This window comes from Erigeron canadensis, chromosome 3, assembly GCF_010389155.1.
Source record: "Erigeron canadensis isolate Cc75 chromosome 3, C_canadensis_v1, whole genome shotgun sequence".
NCBI classification, from domain to species: domain Eukaryota; kingdom Viridiplantae; phylum Streptophyta; class Magnoliopsida; order Asterales; family Asteraceae; genus Erigeron; species Erigeron canadensis.
Window position 1 is genome coordinate 13,238,345 of NC_057763.1, and position 24,947 is coordinate 13,263,291.

General features: G+C 33.6%; 1 pseudogene; it reads right to left on the reverse strand.

Moving 5' to 3' along the window:
• Nucleotides 1-1,648: 1,648 nt before the first annotated feature.
• Nucleotides 1,649-24,947, reverse strand: LOC122591517 (annotated as a pseudogene).

The window sequence follows — 24,947 nt, forward strand, 5'->3', positions numbered from 1 at the left end:
GAAATAAGATGGATGAAGATGGCAATGTTGTTAGAAACAAGGCCATATTGGTTGCCAAGGGTTACTGTCAAGCAGAAGGTGTTGATTTTGATGAGACTTTTGCTCCAGTTGCAAGACATGAAGCCATAAGAATTTTCTTGGCTTATGCAGCATATCTGCAGTTCAAAGTCTACCAGATGGATATCAAAAGTGCATTCCTGAATGAAACATTGGAAGAAGAAGTGTATGTTAAACAGACTCCATGCTTCATTAATGAGAAGCATCCTCATTGGGTTTATAGACTTAACAAAGCTTTGTATGATTTTAGACAAGCCCCTAGAGCCTGGTATGACACTTTAACCAAATATCTTCTCAAACATGGCTTTCAAAGAGGTGCAATAGATAATACCTTGTTTATTTTGAAAGAAAAAGGTAATATCTTATTGATACAAATTTATGTTGATGACATTATATTTGGGTCAACAGATGATGCAATGTGTAAAAAGTTTTAAAAATTTATGACAACTGAATATGAAATGAGTTTAATCAGTGAATTAACATTTTTCTTGAGTCTTCAAATTTTACAAACCAATGTTGGTATATTTATTAACCAAGAAAAATATATCAGAGATTTGTTAAGAAAATACAAATTTGATTTAATCCCATCGAAAACTACACCAATTGCAGCACCTTTGAATTTGGACTCTAACCTAAATGGCAAACCAGTGGACCAAAATGAATATCGTGTAATGGTTGGTTCACTGATGTATTTAACTGTCAGTCGACCAGATATAATGTGTGCAACATGTTTATGTGCCAGATTTCAAGCTAACCGAAAGAATCACATTTGCATGCTGTAAAGCGCATCTTCAGATACTTGAAAGGGTGTCCTAGCCTTGGTCTTTGGTAACCCAAAAGCTCAGGGTTAGATCTAATGGGTTAATCAGATTTAGATCATACAGGCTGTAAAATTGATAGAAAATCAACCACTAGAGGTTGTCATTTCCTTGGAGGAAAACTGGTAAGTTGGACCAGCAAGAAGCAGACGCCAGTCTCTATGTCCACAGCTGAGGTAGAGTACATATCTGTGGCCAGTTGTTGTGCCTAGATTCCCTGGATCAAGAACCGGTTGTTAGATTACGATCAAAAATACAAAATAACACCAATCTTTTGTGACATCAACAGTGCAATTGTTATATCTCACAATCCAGTGATGCACTCCAGAACAAAGCATATTGACATCAGGTAGAAACTTTTTCCTTAGCTACTTTCAAAGTTGTGAGTTAATTGTTGCACATTTTTTTTTCTTATGTTTTCTATCCTTGTAGGCGATGAACTCCGAAATTAAATAATAACGATTAAAAACTCGTGCTGACAACGTGTTGTAAAACTGTAAAAAGGAACAATATGGAAGAACAAAAATATAGAGAAAATGGAAAGAATTCTTTTATTTATCCCATAAACAGGTATATATTTTTACAAAAGTTGAAGTACTCTCATAGAAAATAATCTTCTGATTATAAAAAAATAACTATTCAATATATCCACATCCATTCTATATATAAATATTTATAACATTCCTTGGAGTTTTCCCACTAATTATTGAGCCGAAACTATTACATAGACATGCCATAATAATTATAAGATAACACATGTTCAATTCTTTTTTTCAAAGTATAACTTGAGCACAAGCTTTGATACTGCAAAGGGATTTTTCAAGATCATCGCATAGCTTGTGAGGGTCTGGTATGGTTTCTTCATCCGCCGATATCACAAATGTTAATTTGCTCATGTAACTGACTACATGAATCATAAGGGCCTACAATAACAATAATAATAGTCAAAAATATAAATCAGATCGAGTTTTTTTATGATGTTCTTTTTGTTATTTTTTTCTTTACAATATTCAAAACATGATCATATGTAAGAAGTATATACACAACTTACATTTGGTTGGCCATAACAACTTGGAGCAATTTATGCTACTTTATGTCCAAAATGTTGGAAAACCAGGAACATTGGAAAACCATAATGTTGTGTTATAGAAAACTTTGTGATTTAACTTTCCTGCAACCTGTTTTTCATGTTTTGTTGTGTGAACAAAAAGCTTCCATAACTATATTATTCTAAAATTTATATATATAGTGTGTGTAGACAACGAGCTTAAATATTATCATTGAAAGATGTTTTTGGTAAATAGCTCTAGTGAAAATTGTAAGAGTGTATAATAAGTGGGATGGGATTAATTCTCTCTAGTTCTGATGTTATGATAATCTTGACCCTTGAATGGAAATCAAGACAAAGATTCAAAGATAGATCATCTTTATATCTTGACCCTTAATTTTCATCCAAAAACCAAGATAGTTTTAACTTGACCCCTTAAGATAAAAGTAACTATATATCTCAGCTCCATCCATAATAAATTAATAAGTACCTTGATAAACAGCTTTTAGACTACTGATGCAAAGAAATAAGTAAACAAGGGCTCCAAAGAAGCCTTTTTGCACTTCATGGTGACCGTTGCATCTCTTACATAGTCTAAAGGATCTTTTCTGAATTTTATATTGAATGGAATTAATGCATAACCTATCTTGTTTCCTCATGTCCCATGTGTACTTGTATCATTGAAAACCTGATATATCAAACATAGATTAGTGATCAAGAATTATCAAAATGTTACATAACATGAATATACTTAAAATAAGATATGTTACTTGCATCAATCATGGTAGTAGTGCGAAGATTGAAGAAAAAAGTTGCACGGAAGCGGATGTTATCAAGAACAGTAACAGTTTTATTATTTGTCTTTCATGTGATAAGATTTATATACAAAGTGAATCTCATAGAAAGTCGCGCGACTTAATAATAGTGTATGATCAGAGACAAGCCTGAACCCAAATTTACCATTTAAAATTTAAAAGAATAAGAAAGTAACGTATTAATATGTTTATTGTACAAATACAATACTTACTATATCTCCCTTGTAAATACCTATAGAATCCAACTTGTGTGATTCCAAGTACCACATCATTCATTGTCTACAAAAGAAATAGCAACGGATTTTTAAGTATCATAAATTGAAATAGATTTCTTTTGCTATTTCTTCTGCTACAAAGGAAATAACAACAAAGAAGCATTTTGAAGTTTTTCTATTAGCTCAATTGACATTGACAATATTTATAAAGAAAGAAAAGAAAATTGAACGTACCACATTCATAGCTTTTTTTACGAACTTCACATCGTCAAGGCTTACATTTCTAGTGGCAAATCTTCTAGGCCTATGTTCCACACCTTTATTGGAGGCTTTCATTGGAGTTTTTGTGTCTTCTAGAAACAATGCAGTTGACACAAACATTAAAAGCGCGACAAAAGAGTTCCATAGGACACCAAGTCATAACCAGAGACTAGTAGAACATTTGGTAACTCCCGTCTTATCGTTTCTTGGAAGTGTAGGCAGGGCTTCCGGATCAGACACTTTTCGTGTGCAAGCAAGTAAAAGATTCATCAAAGACACGCCGTCACCAAGTGAGTGCTGGAATCGGAAGACACAAGTGCCTTCCGTGTTTGAGGTCTTTACATTGAGTATATGGAGCTCCCACAAGGGTTTTGTGTTTTCAATAGGTGATCTACTGAGGTAGGAGATGTAATGGTTGATGAAATTTATCCAATTTTAATTATCACTTTTAAAGTTTATTTTTTTTATTAGTTTTGTCTTTAAATATTTTTGTTTGTACAATATAATGGTTGATAAAATTTATCGAAAAATACATGAAAAACCCAAGGCAATCATATTTTTTATGTCAAATGTTATATAAAACTAATAAAAATATTTATAGTCTAAGTTAAAGAAAAATACTGAAAAATCAAACAAAAATAATACAAGCTTTCTATATGACATGATATGATAGTTTGGACAACATGTAATCAAAGAATGTCTAGTTTTGGAAAGTGTAGTTCACCTGCAAGCTTGAAAAACGACAATTTTTCAGGAAAGTATGAACCAAATTTTCTTTAAAAACATGGGGACAAATTTTTGTTTGTGACTCAATGATTGCAACGATATAGATGTTTGAACCCGGCTCATGAAACAACCGAGCCATAGGACTTAGTGTCTGCCCGTGGTCATCGTCTCCCTTCTAATTAAACCCACTCTGATTTCTCCATTTTTGGATGTTCGAATACTTTTAAGAGTGTTCAAAGTTTGCATGTTTATTCAGTTCTGGTGCGATAATCATATCATATGAACTCTTTGTATAGTAACGACTATCAACATTGCCTACTATAAAATACGTGATTCTTTCATATCCATAATGTTGATTTGTTGAAGTCATTTCATTGTCCAAAACCTTGTGATTTATTTTGAGTGTGACACATAATAATATGCAAACATGGAAATCGTTTTAATTTCTCTTTTAATCAATAGTACGTATATAATGGCTGTCGCTCACTGATTGTCGATCACTTCTCTGGTCCGCTTGCACCACTTCGTTCTTGAACGACACCTTAAGTGTTTGATAGCTATCAAAAATGATGTTGCATAATGTATACACACATGTAATATATGTAACGAACCGAATCAATGGATAATTCTAGTAATTGTTGCATAAAACAAAATTACTTTATCAATTACTTGTTTTGTCGATATGGAAAAATACATTATGCATTCGACGACAGTTCCTATATATTAAAATAGTTTAAAACCAAATTAAGCTGATACATAGGATAAATAAAGTCAAGCTTAGAAAATGTCTCAATGGTCGTTCCAAAAAAAAAAAAAAATTTAAAAATGTAATGCTAGTAAAACGATATCTATGAGATATTCATGTAAGGTTTACAACGATTTTGATATCTGTGAAATAATGAGGTATATTATGTTGCACACAGCAAGGGCGAATCTTTTTATCTTTGGGTAATTGTCTACACTTTATTTTCTTCATCCTAGCTGCTTCAACAAATATGAAATATTTTAAGTCATTAATATCAAAAAAAATTTGAACGGAAAACTTTGAAAGGAAAACTTTCATTCATCACTGTCAAGGATCTCACTACCGTAAATAATATATACACCAAATAGTTATATCGCACAAGATACATTGTGTATTATAAATATATGTCAAAGTAAGGATCACCTACTACGTTAAATAAGTGAAATGTTCATTTGAAAACTAAATTTTTTGTGAAAACTAGAAAACTGTCAAAACACATTGTGATCTGAGTTTAACCCAATGTGTTTTAATTGTGTTTTTATAAAACATAATGTGTTTTAATTGTGTAATCTAAAATACGTTGTGTTAAGTTTTAAATCACAGTGTGTTTTTGATAGCGCTGTAAATCAGAAATTGTTCAAACACACTGTGATATAAACTTAACATAATGTGTTTTTGAAAAACATATTAAAAACATGTTGTGTTAAATAAGATCACAGTGTGTTTTAGTCAATTTTCTGTTTTCACAAAAATTTTAGTTTTCAAATGATCAAAACCCCTTAAATAAATAGGATGTTTTGATTTATAATTATTTTGTAACAACTCATTTGTCCACAGTAAGTAAAAAATTAACATGGACAAATGAGATGTTATAAAATAATTGTGAAATTTCACACTAAAAAGTGTGAACTTTTAATTTTCTACTCTTTTAAGTGTGGAGAAATGTCTACACACTTTTAATTCTATATATTTTTACACACAAAAAACCGTGACAAAATTTTTAATTTGTTCATACTTACTAAAAGTGTGAATAAATGTAATATTATTTATAGCGATATCAAATGATTTTTTAAGAAAATTTAATTTTAAGTAAAGTTTATTCAATGCTTCTTTTTACAATGGAAACCTAATATTTATATATATATAAGGGGACAATCAAATAAGAACAGTTTTAAAATAAGAACACAGTAGAACATTAAAAACTACATTTTGATGCATTAAAAGACCATAAAACCAACATAGTGTATAATTAATTATCATTATTTAAGTGTTTAACAACATATTGGCCTGTCAAAATCAAGAAAATCATGTTTTTTGTTTTGTGCATCCATCTTGGATGCATATTTTTCAAAATGATGCATCCAACAAAAAACGTGATTTTTTTGATTTTGACAGATCAATGTGTTGTTAAACACTTAAATAATGATAATTAATTATACACTATATAGGGGACACTTAAATAATGACAGATCAATGTTTTTAGGTGTTCTCACCGTTCTTATTTTAAAAGTGTTCTCACCGAAGTGTTATATATATAGGGGACCCTTATTTTGAGAACCCTTATTGGATCAGATGTTTTTTTTGTTTATTCACATGTGAAACGTCATAAAAACATATGTTGTAGAAGAATTTTTTTTTTCAAAACCTTATATATAGTTGTTTATCACATGTGAACAAAAAACATGAACAAATTCATTCATAAGTTCATAAAAAGCTATTTTGAATGTTTTTTAAAAAAGTTTTCTTCTACAACATATATTTTTATATTATTTCACATGTGAATGAACTAAAAAAACATGTGAATAAATACATATTTTAGGAGTTGTCATGATTCTTAAAAAAAATATTCTCAAAATAAGGAACACTATATATATATAAGATGAGGTTGGGAGGACACTTGGCCCCCCCTAATCCTGCTCCTTTAGCCTAATACTCTCTCTTTATTAATCCACTATTTTTTTAATATTTATTTAATAAAAAGTGGCCGACCTTTAATAAAAGAAATCTTTATTATTATTATTATCTATGCCAAAAAAACCCTACAATCGACTACCAAAAAGGTTTTTATTATATACTTTGTTCGTATTTAATCATTATTATTATTATTTAATATTTAATTCTTATGTTATTGTTATTATTATCTCTTTTAATTTAGTTTGTTGTCCATTATAGGTTGATTATGACTTAATCTTCAACACCAAAAAATAAGACCACATTGTTCATATTGAAGATCTTAAGCTAACACATGTTAACAATCATCTACAACTCTGTGTTGTACATGTATGGACTGTGTCGGAGTGGAACAACCTGAAGAAAATCAAAACGTTCGAGATGGTCTTTGTTGATGAACTGATATGTACTTTTCAAATTATATACTAAACACTTTTTGTTTCTCTTTTTATTTAACTAAAGTTGAGAAAAAAGGTAAACTGAAATCAATATTTATATAGAGTTAAATTTCATATGTTTCTTCTTTAACTTTCGTATTTGATTAAGTTGTGATATTGGTCATAAACTTATTGTTTCTCTTTTTATTTAACTAAAGTTGAAAAAAAGGGGTAAACTGGAATCAATATTTATATGGAGTTAATTTTCAAAAATGTTTCTCCTTTAGCTTTTGTTATTATTAAGTTGTGATATTGGTATAAATTTTTTGTTTTTCAATTGTAATAAGATTTATATATCTTGGTACTAACCGTCCAATGGACGAGTCTGAGCACTAGTGTGTGTATATTGTAACACCCCGACAGCGGTGGAAAACTCGGGATGTAAGATAAAGCACACACGCACATGGATGTTACATAGGAATACTAAATGAGTGCTTAGAATAAACATAAATAGTCAATTTCATAACCAAACAAGCATAGTAGTAGTTATTACACACAAGTTCAACAAAGATGATCAAATCAAGTACGAAAAGTCCCACGCAGGGGATACGATTGGGCATATTGCCACCAACCACAAAGTACAAGCATGCAAACTCCAACCCTAAATCCTGAAGTCTGCTAATAGTCCCATGCTACCACTCCTAGCCACGATTAGCCTGATTACCTGAAAGGAATACTTAAAAGAGTCAACACAAAGGTTGGTGAGTTCGTAGGTTTGAGTATAAACAAGTAGTATAAAAACATTTTATGCCGTCAATAGATCTCAAGTGTAAAGTAGTATGTAGTGGCTAGTGACCAACTTGCACATAAGTAAGCGAGCACACACAATCCTCGATAGGACCGGCTAATAGTACCAATAGAGCACACACAATCCTCAATAGGACCGGCTAATAGTATCAATAGAGCACACACAATCTTCAATAGGACCGGCCAATAGTATCAATAGAGCACACACAATCCTCAATAGGACCGGCTAATAGTATCAATAGAGCACACACAATCTTCAATAGGACCGGCCAATAGTATCAATAGAGCACACACAATTCTCAATAGGACCGGCTAGTAGTATCAAGTAGTCAAATAGCCGAACAGTAGTAAAAGTAGTTACGACATGTATAAAAGCATGAGTAGTATTCCTCTCACCCCGAAATAAGTAAAGAAAAAGGGGCTACGAAGACTCACAGTGATCTGCTACAATGTAGTTCTGCGAGCACAGAGTATAAGCACAAATATAGTAAAATATATCTACTCGAATCCAAGTATGTCTTGATGTCAACCTAATCACAAACCATTGAGCATAGATGGATACATGTATTAGTTCTCGTGATTATTTATTCACTAAGTGTCCTTGATGTACTGATGATTTGGTTCACTAAAGATCTTTAAACGTTTGACTCAACAGTGTTTTTCATACACTAGACCCGTAATGTACGTCTTTGAACTCGCACTTTGATAAACAAGATCGCATATGTCTTGATTATACCTTAATTAGGGTTTCCTTGTACATGATAGACTTGGATTACAACTAAGTATAAAATCTGATTTCTATAACTAACGAAAATAGACTTTAAATTCGTAAGGTGTATCTGAACGAAGATAGACCTTAAATTCGTAAGGTGTATCTGAACGAAGATAGACCTTAAATTCATAAGGTGTATCTGAACGAAGATAGACCTTAAATTCGTAAGGTGTATCTGAACGAAGATAGACCTTAAATTCGTAAGGTGTATCTGAACGAAGATAGACCTTAAATTCGTAACGTGTATCTGAACGAAGATGGACCTTAAATTCGTAAGGTGTATCTGAACGAAGATAGACCATAAATTCGTTTGAGGACTTAAGTCTGTTTTGAGCTTAAGTTCGTTTGCTAAGTTCGTTTTGAAGCTTAACTTCGTTTTGGAAGACTTAAATTCGTTTCTAGGATACTAAATTCGTTTTAAGTGTTTTTAGGACGAATTTGGGACTGTTCAAACAAAAACGAGGGTTTTGAAGATTAAGACATGTTTACGACCCAAATTTGATCACGAAAAGGTTACTAACCACTTTTAGACACAAACCCCACTAACTTTTAACACGATTTTTACACCAAAAATGGACCAAATCATCAAGAACATACACTTGAAAAGTAAACTTTTATTTTGATGAAAATCTCAAAATTTGTTGTGGTTACCTGAAAATCGATGCTAGAAATATGTTTTGATTATCACAAGGAAGCTAAAAATGCAAGAAATCTTGGTTTAACAACTCAAAATCAAATGATGAATTTTTGTGGGTGAAGATGGTGAATGTATGTGTGTGTTCTTAGAGAGAGAGAGAGGTGAGATGGGGAGAAAATGGTGAAGAAGTGGAAAAATGGGGTTTTCTAACCCTTTTATAGTTTTCCCTTAACTAATGATTCTAATAAATGTAGGGTCTAAATGAAAAATTTCCGGACTAGAATTTCTTGAATACAATCGCTTACGTCTTGAAACCTAATATTCTTATCACAATAGACCATACACTCGTCTTATAATTCAAGATTTAAGATTGAATAGACCTTCATGTGAGCACATATTCGAAACTAGAACATATCATGGATTTATTTAAATTATTTCTAAGGCGGTTGTTACATATATATATATATATATAAGATACATATATCATCAAAAATATTTATGACAATATGATTATCAAATTTGTTGTTAATAATGTTATGAACCCAAAGTCATGATAGTGAAATATATACGGATAGCATTGTTTTTAAGTTTTACAATCCTCTTTTCGTTTAGATTAAACTTTTAATATATACTCCCTCCGTCCCATTAATAGTGTTCAGTTTTGAATTTTTAAAGATTTTTTTTTACAACTTTGACCAAAAATATTTTAACTTGTATTACGTTATACTTCATGAAAGTTATATGATTAAATTGATGTTTAGATGTGTTTTCGTTAGATAGCACTTTCACCCAGTATTATATAATTTAATTAAAAAAATATTTAAGGTCAAACTTATAAAAAAATAGACTTTGAATATTCAAAACCGGACACATTTAATGGGACGGAGGGAGTATTTCTTTTAGTAAATGATAATAAATTTCTTTAATCGTAGGTTTATTTGTATATACGTATGTAAGTCCCTTGGCCACCAGATCCAACGAGATTAAGTAACTAATGTATAAGTGCGGATATTCTTATACAAAAGCAATCAACAACACGAACACGAATATGAATAAGAACTGTATATTACTTCAGTAAATGCAATTACAAGTAAGATACCAAGTTCGGAATATGAAATAATGAAAACAAAGCGACTGGAAATTTAACCTTAAACATAAGGTTTAATCTCTATTTATACTAAGCTAATGGACTAGTTGGGCCTCAAGTTTCATGGACCGAACCCAACTCGTATGACCATTCGAGCTTGACTAGGTCGAGGTCAACCAAGTCAACTCATTAACCAACCCGAGGTTGACTTTATTAAATGAGATAAAATAACGTTTGACTTTATTACATAAACTAAAGACTCAAAACGACATTTCACGAATGTTGTTGTCACTGGGAAATGCACCAACAAACTCCCCTTTGACATCAGCATCTTGAAATCTTCAGTAGTCTTCAAAATCTTTAGAATCTTCAGAATTCAGCAATATTCACAATCTTCAAACATATTTGGCATACATCTTATCTTTCAACAACTACTTCACCATTAGTTGATACTGTTGAACTAATCTTAGACTACAACCCATGGATATCATCTCAGTATTGTCTAATTTCACAAGGTCTTTCTTACACAGATTAGCCAAATTAAAAACCCTCATAGACTCTGAGAAGCTCATTTGAATCACTGTCTTCAACCACAACTTCAAAAGATTTGACATCCATCCTCCAATACTTCATATTTAACAATATATTCGGCTTCAACTTTTTCATCGGAACTTCCTTCAAGCATTCAATTTCATTAAAAACTATTCGTCATTTAGGCTTTTAGTAATAGGGTCAACTTCATTTGGTTTAACTAATAATTGACCTTTCTGGGACGAAAATGTCGATAAAATCCTTCACTTGCTTCCCTCTTCATCAATTCAACAAAATGATTAGCAAGTAGACTATTACCATAATTGTAAAAAGGCACTTTTGTAATATCAACAAAATCCCTTTTTGGCAACGTACTCAATGCTTTCTTACTTGGTGGAAAATACATGACACCAGGAGTTCTCTTTACACCAAACTTTTGAAGTTCTAGATCATAAAACAAGCTCAGATTCTAAAATTATTTAAGTCTACAAATCTCAAACTTGATTGACCTAACTTAAACCAAACTCAAATGAGTTTTGTTAGAGCATATAAAGTGCACAATTTGTTGTCCGATGCAATAATTCTAAAAGGCTGATAAATTCGTACAATTATGCTTACGAAGTTTAAGTTCGTAAGAACTATTAAGTTAGTAAGGCCCAGCCCGTTTGTACGAATTTGACAGCCCAGTCTGTTTGTACAACCTATAAATATAAGTCTTAGGTCACGAATTTAGGTTGATGATTTAGTTGCAACATAAAGTCATTCACTAGGTTCTCGAGGTAGAGATCTATACCTCGAGATACCGCCCAAACTATCACGATTCGTCTCAATGATTGTAATCCGTAATCATTGTAGATGTTGTTCATACGGATTCATCTTGTAATCATATGATTAATGATAGTATTTTTGTGTTTATCTCCTGTTCTTATTATCTTCGTGCGTGTTTATCATGATAATCATTAATTAACCCTAAAGACGATCATAGACGGATTCCGCACATCTATGATTGTTAGATCTCGTGTTAATCGATCCGGGAACGTGCTGAAACACGTTTTCACAAGTGGTATCAGAGCTTTGGAGGATGATATTTCCTCAAACGAGATCTGAAAATTAGGTTTTTGATGAAGAATTCGACCGGATCTGCTAAATTCGTTTTAAGTTCATCTCACGAAGATAGGAAACGAATTTAACTTTAAATTCGTTCTAAGTTCATCTCACGAAGATAGGAAATGAATTTAACTTACGAAGTTAGTTGTTCTTACGAACTTAAGTCTTAACTTCGTACAGATGAGGTCTTCACCTTATGAACTTAACCCAAAATAGCCAAAAACACCTCACGAACTTAACCTTTTTCACCTCACGAACTTACACTTACGAACTTAGCATTTGGTTGCAAAGTAACTTTGTTCTTACGAAGTTAGATTGCATTTACGAAGTTAGTTGTTCTCACGAACTTAAACTTCGTTTCATGCAGACTTAGTTCTTACGAAGATAACATCTAAGTTCGTGCTGATGTCATCAAGAAGTTAGTTTAACTGAGAGTTGATGTCATCACGAAGATAGTTGTTCTAGCTGAGACAAGTTCGTATATGGTTCTTATCAGACGACGAAGATGTTCTCAAGATACTTTAGAGGTTCAGTGTGTTTCAACATCAGAAGATCAATTACATGGAAGCACACAACAGGGTAGTTATAAAAAAAAAAAAAAAAGGTCGAAAGATTCATGGATGTGAAGACAGCATTCTTGAATGGAGAACTCAAAGAAGAAGTTTACGTGGAGCAACCTGAAGGTTTTGTTGATCCTAAGAAGCCAAACCATACTACAGGTTAGACAAAGCTCTCTATGGTTTAAAGCAGGCACCCCGAGCATGATATGATTCCTTATCTACTTTCTTACTCAAAGGAGGCTTTATCAAAGGTACTATTGACCCTACCCTGTTTATTCGTAAGCAAGGTAAGCATGTTTTACTTGTCCAAATATATGTTGATGACATTATTTTTCGGTCAACTAGTCAATCTTTTTGTCGAAGATTTTCATCTCTAATGGTCAATCATTTTGAAATGAGCATGATTGGGGAAATGAATTACTTTTTGGGTCTACAAATCAAACAATTACCAACTGGTATTTTTATATCACAAGGTAAGTACATAAAAGATATGTTTAAAAAGTTTGAAATGACTACTTGTACTTCAATTTCAACCCCAATGGCTGCTCGTACAAACATTAATGCTGATCAAAATGGGAAACCATTTGACCAAAAGAGATATAGAAGCATGATTGGTTCGTTGTTGTATCTTACATCATCTCGCCCAGATATAATGTTTGCAACATGTATGTGTGCTAGGTATCAAGCCGCTCCGACTGATCTACATTACCAAGCTGTGAAACGAATTTTTCGTTATCTGAAGGGTACACCCAATCTTGGTCTCTGGTATCCAAGGGATACTGGATTCAATTTAACTGCCTATTCAGATGCAGATCATGCAGGTTGTAAGCTTGATCGCAATAGCACATCTGGTACTTTACAATTCTTAGGGGATAGGATTGTAAGTCGGTCATCCAAGAAGCAAAATTGTGTATCACTGTCAACAGCAGAAGCTGAATATGTGGCTGCTGCTAGTTGCTGTGCTCAAGTGTTATGGATGAAAACACAACTTACCGACTATGGTCTGAAACATGATCGTGTCCCTATCTATTGTGATTCACAAAGTGCCATTGCAATTGCTGTCAACTCAGTCAATCACTCACGCTCAAAGCACATTGATGTGAGATATCATTTTCTCAAAGATCATGTTGAGAAAGGTGACATCGAACTCTACTTCGTGGGAACTGACTACCAACTCGCTGATTTGTTCACAAAACCACTGGACGAAAAGAGGTTTAATTTCTTAATCTCTAAACTTGGTATGTTAAATCTTGATCCTTAATTATCTTTACCATGGAAGGAATTCTTGATTCATTTTTCAAAAATTATAAAAATTGAAAAATCAAAAATCAAATACAAAAATATAAAATTTTGAAAAATAACAAAAAGATTTTCTTAAACTTTTCTTCTTTTTATTTATAAGTGGCTTGCATATGTTCTGTATGCAACCCGTTCTTCATGAAACTATTTATGGTTTACATATACTCTTTATGTAACCCGTATTTAAATGATGTATTTATTACTTCGTGGCTTATGCACACTCAGTGTATAACCCGTGCTTATTTGTGTTATTTATTTTATAAATAACTTGCATATACTATGTATGCAACCCAGTTTTTTTTAAGAAAAATGAATAATTATTTATGTTTCAAAATTGAAATTAATTCATGTTGTTATACATATAAATTGATATAGGATAACATGGAATTGAACGCCTTTGTGTTCCAAGTGGTCTTATATGAATGTATATGTGTAATACAAGATGTTGATTGCAATTTTGTTACACCTGTTTCAAAAACTCTCAATTGTTGATATGAGAAACAAAGGATTGAACGCCTTTGTGTACTCATGAGTTATCTCATCTTGAACAATTGATTGAGTTCACTTTTCATAAAACCTGTTTTGATTTCCCACAAATCATTTTTGCTCCACCTTTTTCTATGAAAATCTTTTTGCTCTATCTTTGTATAGATTAAGGGGGAGTTTGTGATTTCAAATCTCTTTCACAACTTCAAATGTGTTGTTTAAATTTTTTTTTCACATTGGATGATTTTTTGTCAAAACATTTGCTTCAAAAGAAGTTCGGTGTTTAATTTGCACATGAGCGACAAGGTTTTTCTCAAAATTCTACTCCATGAATTTCATCACCGCCGATGAATTCTAACCCCGGAGTTTTCACTTCTTTCATTAGATAGTGAGGGTATTTTTGAGTGATGATGAATTCGTGCAACTAAGCTTGGAGGGAGTACAGTCGAAAAGTGAGAGGTTATGGTGAACAAATTTAAGCTAGATTTGTGCAATTTATGGAGTTTATGTGAGAAAAGGGTTAAAAGAATTGATACCCTTCCCTAAAATTCTCAAATCGCCGGGTAAAACACATTTCTATCGGATGTCATTTGTTGATATCTCGATATTGAAGAAGCCTTCATGGACCCAGTGAAGCGATGCACATCTTTACCTAACCACTCAAGTGTTTCTTAACAAATGCTTGTTTTATTTCTCACGGAGATTTTTTCATTTCTATTGACTCTTTATTTGGACGACGTTGATATTGAAAAAGGGTGACACTCTGCTCTAGTCCCCGACTTCATTTGATCACTTTGTGTCTAGAGCTCTCGTGATTGATCATTAATTTGATCATTATTCATTCTTTAGGACACATTTGCGTCATATCTTTGTGATATACATGCATATCTTTGTGATATAGCCGAAACATTTGTAGTGATATCTTAATTGATATTTCACGATGATCAAATGGAAATCCTACCATTGCTAACATCATTTCCAACTTTGAACGTAGGTCTCATAATTGCATTTTTGTAATTATTGAGTTAACAAGAAGTCTATTGTGATCTTGGATTTTTCCTAAAAGTCTTTAAGGATAGTAGAACATGGTTATCGAACGCTTAGGTGACACTGACCATGGTTTACATTCTTTGAAGCATTCTTGAAGTTGAAAAGCCAAAAGACCGACCTATGTTAGAGGTTTGCTTTATGCTTTTCTCAATGATACATAGGAAATCCGATAAATGATAATACATTTCCTTCGCTCATTTCATTAATCCTTTCGATTTTTGAATGCAAACGGATCATTCTTATCTGGTTTCCTTTCTCATCACCCGACCACAGAAAACACCAACAGCATGATACAATGTTTATCCCAACAACTTCAATCTTACATTTTAGTCATCCATAGGAACAATTGGGTTGGTTTATATGGTTAGATTGATGTTTTGATGGTTGATAATTCTCCATGAGCATAATGTCTAGATTTTAGTCATGATTATTGTAATCAACACGATTTTATGAACCGAATTCACATCGACAATTGTGTTTGGTTAGTGTGTGTTCTTGGTGTTTGTGTGTGTGCGTTCTTGGTGTTTGTGTGTGTGTTCTTGGTGTTTGGTTTGTGTGTGTTCTTTGAGTAAAAAGGCGGGAAATCTCGAGTAAATTTTACTTTCTTCTATGGTCTTAGAAGTGGATTTTTACGTAAGATTCAAAATTTGGTAATGGTCGAAAAATTTTGGTCCGTTTTCGCGCATATTTGACACGGTTTCGGCACAAAATTTCGACAATCATCAAATTTTTCCTAATTTACGTGAATACCAATGTTTCACGTAAAGGTGTTTTTCCCAGAAAATTTGGAGGGAAAATGGTGTACCCTGTTACCGGCGAAGAGTTTGCAGTTGTTATATGCTCTAGGCCATTTGGAACCTCATACAGGATAGGAGATTCCTAAGACAGGCTGAAGTTCAAGATTTTTGCAGAGAAATGGGGGGGATAAAACTTTCAGTCCTTGGTATTTCTAAGCAAAAATATGAACTACTCGACATTCATTGAAGATCAAAGGTTATTCTGTTCATTCATTAAACAACAATCTTTTGCTATTTGCATGAATATTTTCATGTAAGCAGAGCTGAAGTATCTTACGATATCTACTTTCTTCATGCTTCCAAAATGGCAAAAACGAACACTCTGTATCGTACAGCTTTCTCATATCATTTCTCGAGAAGTTCACAAGCTGCATCGGATCATAAATTCTTCTCAACAAAATCTGCTTCTTTGAATCTGCATACATCTTGGCTTCACCAGAATTTCGATCAATTTCCGAATTATCCATCTTGTCCAAGACATCTTGTGCCCATTTCTTGGCAGGGACCTTGATCATGCATTTAATATCATGTTGAACAAACTCAACTGTTTTATCTGGTTTGACCACTCTTTTCTTCGATCTTGGCTCGATCTTAAACTGTGGTTTATCAGAATCTTTCATATTCTTCCTTAACCAGAAATCTTTTCTGAGATTCTTACCAACCACATCATCTAAGCCATCATCGCTTGGATTGATAATCCAGTTATTTCCAAGCTCATGTAAATCTTCTTCACACAAACTTCTGAAATGTCTCTCACACCATGCTAAGTACTGACAACCCTCTGGTCTTTTAAGCACAAACAACTTCAATTCATCATCATAAAACCAACTCCAGATGATTGTCTTGTACTTTGCAGCATCTTTATCTGAGATATGAGTCCAATACAAATTCGGTTTCCACGTTTCCCTATGTACTATCCAATCATTTACTCTTTTCTCGGGAACACGTCGATCAACAATATGTAATGAATCATCATCTCTGAGAGAAACTGGAAAATCATTTGAATTGAATGGTCTTGTCACATTAATCTCATATTCAGATGGAATCGACACATCACCATTCTTAGCATACACAACAAAATGTAGAACTGGAGTTAGGCTGCTAAATGGGACTTGAAGCATGCTTTCTCTAACATCTGATCTCTGCTGATCCAGCACTTTATTCTCATCAATCAACGAATCTTCAGGAATTGAGTCCCATACTTCGTCAAACCCATAAGGCTTCTTGAATATATCTAGATTTGGTTCAGGGACAAATTCGCCTTCCTCGAGCTCATCACCATCAAAGAATAAATCTGTATAATCTGGATCATCTATTTAAATTTACACAAAATGAACACCAGAATAAAAGAATAATCATGATAATTATAATAAAGATGAAATGTACTTGTATTAAAATAAGATAAATTACATTTTCATTACATAAAATGTCATAACTTATTACACACAATCAATTATACATTATATCTAACAATCGTTATCATAGACAAAATTAGAAACCTGAATCACGAGGAGCACCAGAAGGACCAGCACCAGAACCAGAAGCACCTTGCTGAGAAGTATCACCTCCTGTCTCCCCCTCGATCGCTGCACCCTTTCCTCTATCTTCAACTGGGCGAGAAACATTCCTTTCAGCAGCATTATCAGCATCATCATCGTCATTCTGACGTCGTGGTTGAACCGCTGACAATCTGCAAACTTCTTCAGGAACTTCTCCCCCTTGATTCTTGACCCAGTTGATCAAAAATGTTAAGGCAGCGCGAGTCTCAGTGAGTTCAGACTCCAAAGTGCGAACCCTGGTCTCCAACAGATCAACACGACGACCAAGAACAGGAGCAACAGCAGCAGTCGGTCTTGGAGGATCAGGCATTGCTACAGAAGAAGCTTCAACAACACGTCGACGCTTAATTCTGGTATATTGAAGATCAATACTCCCTTGCCTCTTCACTGGAGTAACCAAACTTGCTCTGTTCACAGGGTCTTCCATATCTTCAAAGATTTCTCTCAATTCAGAATCATGCTGAGCTGCAACATCAGGATCAATCTCAGCAGCAGGAATTGAGTTAGCAGAATCTGAAATTGCTGGAACAGCGTGACAAGCTTTGCTTCTGCGTTCTCTATGAAACAAAACACCCGCTTGATCAAACGACTGATGCGAATGATCGCTTTCAGAAGCAGCCGCAATATCATGAATCATCTTAGTTCGACGTTCAGCAGCAGCAGAATCATCTGTGTCTATCGCAGTTGTAGCAGCAGAACCGTCGGAACTAGCAACATCATCATCATCATTTCCAACATCCGAACCAGTAGACTCATCCCAAGAACTCTCAACACCATTAACAGAACTCGCTGAAGAACCAGAATCAGAATTGTCATCAGCAGCATCCACAAACATATCATTCTCAAGACGAGATTGATAGTTTGGATTAATCAGGTGACCAAAAAGTGGTGGATCATGGAGACCAGCCACATTACTCGTATTTGCCTCTAGATCAGCAAAAAGACGCGAAGGCCAAGCATGAAGAACGTAGCGAGGACCTTGGTCATATTCTAAGTCTGGACAAAAATGTCTAACTATAGCCATCACAAATCGAGGATACAGAAGAAATCGCTTTCTCCCCCTAGCATTAATCTGATCAACAAACTCTTGATAAAAATATCGGGAGAAAGGATAAGGGCGATTATATACCAAAGCAACCATCTGCGACGCAATCTGTGCAGATAGTTGATCAAAGCCAGCCTTGCGATTGCTCAAACAGACGAGCAATGCATACGCCAGATACCTCCATCTTCCCTGAAAACCACTCTTGTCAAAAGGAAGTTTGACCTGGCCAACAAATCCCATTCTCTGAAAGCAGCAAAGAAGGAGGTCGAACTCGTAAGTCATTTCAACATCTTCCTCTTCTTCTACGTCTGGTTCTACTCCTAGATGCAAAATAGTGCGGAGCGACTCAGCATTGAAATCAAATGTTGTGCCTTCAACAGTTGCTCGTACAAAACCTTGGCCATCAACCATAACTTCATGAGCAGTAGACCAGAAGGAATTAATATACAGCTGAATCAGTCTCGGCAAATCACAAAAAGCAAAAAATAATCGCGAGCGAGCAATGTAGTTGAACATTTCATGAAAATGTTCGCAATTATGTTGATCTGGATCTAGGTTCAGTGCAAGATTGTGCTTTTTCACAAATTGACGAGGAGCAAGAGCCATTTCTGCAAAACCAATCACAATATCGAAACAAATATAAATAATCATGATAAATGGATTGCAGAATTGAAAAACTCTAATTTGAAAAAAACCCTAATGTGAAAAACCCTAATCTGAAAAACCCTAATCCTTAATTTCGCAAAACAAGTCTGAACGAAGATAACCAATAAATTCGTTAAGTAGACAGAACGAAGATAGAAGCTAAATTCGTAAGTAATAACTAAACGAAAATAGGTCTTAAGTTCGTAAGAATTAAACCTAAATTAACACCTAACGAAGTTTAAGTTCGTTAAGACTAAACTGTACATGCAAGTTCGTAAGTTATAAAACTTATCTTCTAAGTTCGTAACCTATAAACGAAGTCTAAGTTCGTTTGAATAAACCTAAGGGTGTTAAGCTAAATTCGTTCCTCATCAACTTGGGTCTAAGTTCGTAAGGCATAAAAGTAACTTCGTTTCTACCCAAGTTAAATTCGTTCAATTCAAAATCTAAGTCCATGTGCACACATCTAAATTCGTTTTGAACTAAAGTCTAAATTCGTTCACACAAGTCTAAATTCGTTTGATCAAACCAGGTGAGTGATTACAAGAATTTTATAAACATAATCAACACAAATCAAATCGAAGATACATGGAACCTGAATCATATTCGTGAATGAAAAGAACATTAAAAACTTACTTAGATCTCAGTTTGGACAATGAATCAAGAAAACGAATTAAAGTGAGAGAAAAGAAAAAAGTTTGTGTTTTTTGTAGGGTTTTGCTCGAAAATGAGAGTATTTTTCGTTTGATAAAGAAATAACGAAGAAAAACACCTTTATATATGGAACTAACAATGGGCCAACTATGGGTCGGGCATAACTTCACAAACGAAGTTAGCCAAACGAAGATAAACTTCGTTTGAACAAAGGTGTGTCGAACGAAGATAGCAGTTATCTTCGTAAGAACAAATTTAAAGTATTCCGTAGTTCAGCAAAAATTTCAGAGTTTCATCCAAGCAATCTTCCAAAACACAACCCTTTATCACAATCTGTACATAGCAAAAACTCGTTAGATAGCAACCTGTTCATGCCTTGTACTAAAAACTGGCTTAGCACCCAAATTCATAATCATAATGTAAGTAGATAACCGAACATTATAATCTTGAATGAAAACCCATGGTTTAAACGCTATCCTGAAAATAATCAATTTAAATATGAACCTCATTACCAATATGATTATGACACCGAGAACTTCCTTGGATCATAGGTATGCATGACAGCAAACCATCTTGAAACACTTAAGTCCCATACTAAATGCCGTCTACAAAACTTAACAAACAATGAACTATCCAACAAAAATTCACTGAAGAACTTAGTAAAGTTTCCAAAAGTATGTCATAAATCACAGCATGAAATTCAAAGGAAACTAATATCAAATTTGATTATTTTCATTAAATACATGAATCATAAATAAATAGCCATTCCAAAAACCAGTTCATGTATTCATCCTTCACATGCTCTAATCTGCATCACAAATATTATCACTACACACCAAGGATCTTATCGTAATGATATCATCCATGTAAATAACAATGCAATAACAGAAGTCAGCATTCCAACGTTATCTTCTTAACCTAAACACTGCACACTTACCACAGAACTCATCAACGCATTGAGAACAAAATAGTATAATGCAGAAAATTCAAGTTACAATCATACTCAATCAGGGTTAACAAATATGAAATAACTAAAAATCTAACAAAAGATCAAGGGAGGTCATTTCTTGTCAAACCCTAAAATGTCACCACACAAATTTAAACAAACCGATTAATAATTTGGTGACAAGTGAAAATCATGAGATTTCAAATGACTTTGACATTTCACATTACACTTGAAAAGATCTTTTTCTAAACTTTAAACAAATTAATGTCCATATTAGAAAATCTTCTTTGTGAACAGTCTACACAACCTCATTAAAAATTCACATGAAGGAATTCAGTAAAAATATACTCAGAATTTGAATAGGATCTCTCGTGCAATAAGAACTTATAAAAATACTATTTTGAATCAATTAAAAAGAAAAATAACACAGAATAAAAATTGCAGAATAATAAACTAATCTAAATTCTAATTAACTAGACTTTATACATTATTCACATTAAGCATGATTACTGCTGATTAGATCAGTATAGCATGTTACATAAGCCTGCGAGTGAGAAATAATTCTCTTATTATAAGTTCTGAACCGTGACCCAACAGCGATTACCGGTATGTTTGTCCTCTTAAACACTCGGTACATCCAGTTTCCATTGAGTTATGACACTTTCGACATACCCTGGCCAAGGACAGTCACCATGTAACCCGAGTAGCCTAATATGCCATTTGAATAGTTTGTGAACTTATGTAACCCACATTCAGATATACTTTTGTAATCGATACAAGCACTAAGATAAAAAATATTCAATATATTCAAGAACATCCTTAACCAATCATGAGACACTTTGTGGATAACTGAATTGAATTACTTTGTGATTTCACATATATGCTTCTGCATTTCATGATTTATAAGGAACCCGTGATTTTCTATGAGATCCATGTAGCGAACTTTCTGACAACCTATCCCAAGTTGGAAGCTTTAGGTAGGCTAGGTATACAAAGATACCCCGAGGACATACTTGTCCGAATCTCAAAGACCACATTAGCCCCGTAATTTGCATATAATTGATTTGCATAACAATATCACATTTACTTTTATGTTCATGATTGGTAGAGGTTCGTGCCTATTCATTGAACAAATCTTATAGTAATGCTAGATCTTTCACAAAATTTAAGGACTAGATCAATTCATTACTGAAAAGCAAGCAATCTCAGCCATATATCTGAATATGTTTCCCACAAGAACATTATATAATTTAAGTTCAGATTGAAGGAAACCTTGGTACTTTGTGTCTACCAATATATCCCAAATTGTAATCACTGAACTAAGCAGTTATATTACGATTAAGCAGGCTTAAAAGCAGTTATATTACGATTCATTGAAGATCAAAGGTTATTCTGTTCATTCATTCAGTTTAACGGTTGATGGTGATTAAAGTATTATAATGTTCGAGTTTGAAGATCATCATGTTATTATTGGAATATTATTAGAAGTTGATCTTTTTGATATAGCGGTTTGAACTGTTGAAGTGTTGGTGCAATGAAGCTGGTTACTTGTTGTTGAGTATTTGAAGATTGAATCTTATCTATATTCCAAGACATAAAGATGATATCAGGTGACTGAGAGGAGCAGTCACGAAGATAAAGATCTTTGTATATGGCAGCGTATACAACTGAAGAGGATATCTGATTAGAAAGGCTTCGGGTGATTGGTAAAGTTGTGAAGATACAAGACAGAGTCAGACACTGCTAGATGAGACAGGATTCATGATACTACAGTTTGTGATTCAAGCTACAGAGTTTCTTATTTTTGTGAGAGCTGATTGATTTGATGTTGATTGTTGGAAATTCAACTCCGCTATTACATGCCAATTAAGCAAGATGAGCAGAGTCTCCGGCAATAAATCCTAGGGTGGAAGATTGCTGATGTTTAATTTAGAGGTGCTACTACTGAGGGGGAGAACTACAGCGAGAAGTGTTGGGATGGTTAGTTTTCATGAAGATATAGAGATTTTGCAGGTTGAAGATCAGATTGAAGTTTCAGTAGATCGAGTCTCAACATTGAAGATCCGATATCTCAAGTTAAGGGGGAGGCTATTCATTTAGACTTTCTATAATTAATATCGGTTTGTGAAGAATTGATTGCACCGGCCAACGGGGAGTTTGTTAGAGCACATAAAGTGCACAATTTGTTGTCCGATGCAATAATTCTAAAAGGCTGAGAAATTCGTACAATTATGCTTACGAAGTTTAAGTTCGTAAGAACTATTAAGTTAGTAAGGCCCAGCCCGTTTGTACGAATTTGACAGCCCAGTCTGTTTGTACAACCTATAAATATAAGTCTTAGGTCACGAATTTAGGTTGATGATTTAGTTGCAACATAAAGTCATTCACTAGGTTCTCGAGGTAGAGATCTATACCTCGAGATACCGCCCAAACTATCACGATTCGTCTCAATGATTGTAATCCGTAGTCATTGTAGATGTTGTTCATACGGATTCATCTTGTAATCATATGATTAATGATAGTATTTTTGTGTTTATCTCCTGTTCTTATTATCTTCGTGTGTGTTTATCATGATAATCATTAATTAACCCTAAAGACGATCATAGACGGATTCCGCACATCTATGATTGTTAGATCTCGTGTTAATCGATCCGGGAACGTGCTGAAACACGTTTTCACAAGTTTTCAAGTATAAAATTAGTACAAGTCCAGATCAAAACTAAAATAATCTTACAAGTTCCTTACAAAAAATCAAAACCGAAAATTGTTCAATTTTACAAGTCGCAAACTTGATTGACATAACCTGAACCAAAACCCAAATGAGTTTTCAAGTTCAAAATTAAGACAAGTCGAGACCTAAACTTGACCAATTTTATAAGTTTTGTATAGTTGAGTCTAAAGTACACTTTTTATTCAAACCACAAATTGTCCAAGTCACTAGCATTTTGTGAAAACAAAACAATTTCAATCATTAAGCACCTTCAAAAATAAATAAACTTAACAACCATTTAGAAGATACTTTAATCAATTGAAATATATACAAATGGAATTGCTACTGACACAATTTATAAACATGAAACAGTAGACTTATGTGACTCATATAAACATAATAACCATCTCAGCTACGACATGTCAACCAAATCGAGTTCATTAAGTCGTAATGAATCAAAACCATTTAGCATAATAATTATAGATGTAATTAGGAGATTAAAACAAACAATTTGCGATTCATCAATCCTTAACATGACAGTAATGTATAATCGAGCTTGAGGAAACAAGAAAACCATTAACATTGGAGTCTTGAATGAGGTCGAGTTTAACAAAACTCATCAGACCTCAAGTCAAACAACGCGTATAGGTCAATTCGAAGGGGCAACCTATTACGGGTCAAACTTGGTTCACCAAGCAACAATTAACCAAGAAGCATACAAGCTTTACGGAGTCGAGCTCATTTCGTTTGAGCTCTATTGAGGTCGTCCTCATCATGTTCAAAATCAACTAGATCATATAAACTTTCTAAAATTTAAGCATGAAACTAAATAGATTGGACAACAAAATTCGAGCATGTAGTCAATTAAGCACGAATTCAACAAACCTTGGTAACTATGATATAACGAATCTAATGAAGATGATTTACCAACATGCAATATTTTAGATTTACCACAACACAATTACTTTCAGGCCAAAATTCAATATTCAACAGCCCGAAGCATTAGATCCCGAATGGGTCGAGCTCGAGTGGAGCCTATACACATTTATCATGCGTAACGAATTCTAGATTTACCAACATGCAAAGCATAATTAAGCACAGACCATAATCTTGCAAGCCATAGAACATTATTATAGATGTAAACTAGCAATGCAATTCGAAATAACCAGAAGCCTCCAAGTGGGTCGAGCTCGAGTGAAACAGTTAACCCGAATGTGGGTCGAGCTCGGGTAAAACAAGCCAT